This window comes from Antrostomus carolinensis, unplaced genomic scaffold, assembly GCF_000700745.2.
Source record: "Antrostomus carolinensis isolate BGI_N321 unplaced genomic scaffold, ASM70074v2 scaffold28197, whole genome shotgun sequence".
NCBI lineage: Eukaryota > Metazoa > Chordata > Aves > Caprimulgiformes > Caprimulgidae > Antrostomus > Antrostomus carolinensis.
In genome coordinates this window covers 6,979-9,428 of record NW_010328558.1, presented here as the reverse complement: position 1 = coordinate 9,428, position 2,450 = coordinate 6,979, and the positions used below count along the sequence as shown (strand labels likewise).

General features: G+C 46.0%; 1 pseudogene across 1 annotated transcript in view; it reads right to left on the bottom strand.

Moving 5' to 3' along the window:
- Nucleotides 1-109: 109 nt before the first annotated feature.
- LOC104528320 (histone-lysine N-methyltransferase ASH1L pseudogene) overlaps nt 110-2,450 on the bottom strand; it is a 7,992-nt pseudogene continuing 5,651 nt past the window's right edge. The window contains exon 2 of the transcript XR_728047.2: nt 110-286. The product of XR_728047.2 is annotated as a histone-lysine N-methyltransferase ASH1L pseudogene (transcript). The remainder of the gene's footprint in view (nt 287-2,450) is intronic.

Sequence of the window (2,450 nt, the reverse complement as noted above, 5' to 3'; positions counted from 1 at the left end):
GGTTGGAAAAGACCTTTAAGGTCACCGAGCCCAACCACAAACCCAAGTCGGCCAAGGCCACCTCTGAACCACGTCCCTCAGCACCGCGTCTGCCCGGCTGTTGAACAACCGCGGAAGGTGGATCCGCCGCCTCCTTGGGCGACCCCTTCACACGAACACACCCCGGGGGAGCGCTGGGCTTCCGACTGCGATACGATGGCGACACGACTGCTATCGCGATACGACTGCGATACGCTGTGCTCACCCTTGACGGAGCAGGTTTCTCCCGTCTGAACGCACAGTCTCGCTGGCACAGAGCAAACACGCATCTATCTCCCCTCAGACCGCGACCAGGCCGCAAACCTGCCCCTTTCTCCTTAGAATCACAGAAGAGGTGTGTGTGTCGTGCAAGGACAGTTACCACAGTGCATAACTGGATCCTTAGCACGCGTGTTGCTAATCACAGAATCCCAGAGTGGCTTATGCTGGAAGGGACCTTAGAGATCCAATCCAACCCCCCTGCCATCAGCAGGGACACCTTCCACTAGACCAGGTTGCTCAAAGCCTCATCCAACCTGGCCTTGAACACTTCCAGGGAGGAGAAGCCACAGCTTCCTTGGGCAACCTGGGTCAGTGTCTCACTACCCTCACAGCAAAGAACCAAGGCAGAAAGACTTTCCAACTGATCCCCATCGAAAGGCTGATGTTGTTTTTCTTTCCCTCCCCAGAATTGTGAGCAGCACACCCAGGCCACTTTATGACAGGCTATCAGTGGTTTGACATAACTCCTGGTGGGAAGCTGCAGAAGTTTACTAAAGACCACGGTGAACTTCAAATGAACAGGTAACAGCATCCTACAAAAATCTTAAAGATGAGATATTAGAGCCCCGTGACCTTCATCAGCCAAACTGTGTGTACATGCTGGCTGCATTCAACAACAAGCCTGCAGTGTGTGAACTTCTATCTAAACTTCATCTTGTGACACATGGACCTTCACCAGAGTCCTGTTTGCCTCCAATACAACTTGGACACAGGCAATCTCTGAAAATACCTATCATCAGCTAATATCATAGAAAGAATCCGTCAGTTAATTCAACCAGGTGAGGATTACATTCAAAAGTCAATGGAAAGGAAGTAGATTTTCCATATGGGATACTTTGAAATAAAGTATCATTAATATCTCCTATGGATCACGCAGAACAATTTTCGATGGCATTCCCTGATGCTGGTCTCTGACCATTTCACTGCTCTGATTCAGTGTTCTCTCCACCATGCACCTAAATTGCATCTGGTTTAAAAAATAAACAATTTTTGATGCACCACAGGTTTTTTTCTCCATCTGTGCTATTTTCTGAAGTGCACAAAAACATCCGAGTCTTTCATAGTAATCGCAATTCAGCACTACAGTTAAAACCGAAACACAACAAAACACAATGTGCAACTTAAAAAAGCAAAGCCAGTCTCTTCCAGTCGCTTTTTACTTTACTGGGGCTTTTTCCTAGATGCAGTTTTAAGTTTTCTGATATGCTGCACGCACATGACATGGGGCATTAGTAGCTCCCTGTGAATGAGATGAATACTGAGCTGAAAGTCAGTCTCACAATAAAACCAGCTGGTTTCCATCACGGGAAATACACTTACTGGAAGTGATACACGGCATCGGAAGAACCAAACATGCTGTAAGAGAGAGTGTGATTCAGAGCCCTCACGAGCAGGTCTCAGCTTCAAACATCTCTGCTTTTTCCCTTAATTAGGTTGTTCCTCATAAAAACCCGAGTCAGATCATTCACTGTAATGGAAACCCTCAGGAAATTCCCAGAACTGCAGGAGCTACCACAACCAGTTCTTCACTCCTCAGAGCCAGATTTAACACTTTTGGTGACCCAGCACTTCGAATTTTTCTTTCCACCTCTGCAGGAGAAGCAATCTCATGGCTTTACAGCTTTTTCCTGACTGTCCCCTGCCCCAAGTAGTTTTACTAACATGAAATACTATGAAGTAATACGAATTTGTAAAAGAATCCAGCCACTTCAAACTGCTCTTAAAATAAAGAAACAAAACATAAAAACCTCCAAATGCCAAAGTAAAAGAGAGTGAAAAACCCCTTCCATACCTACACAGCCAGAGCAGGGAGGGGGCAGGAGGGATCAGAACAGGAGGATCACAAGGGAAGGAGGAAGATGAGAGCAAGGAACGTGAGGAGGTATTACTCATCACTGGTTGTTTGCTTGGCTCTTGGTCTGTGAAATATTAGTCATAAGTAATTTTGGACAAAAGATTTACATTTCAAGGGAGAGTGTAGGTGAGTATTGGAGGGAGAAGCCATCAGATTTCCTTTACACATCAGAAGCAAGTAAGAGCACAAGCCACACTTCTGTCTTTTGCGGGTTATCTTTGTCATGTGGTCTCACTAACGTGTCTGTGGCAATTAAGACAGAGGTGGATAATATGTGAAAATTATACCCACAAAC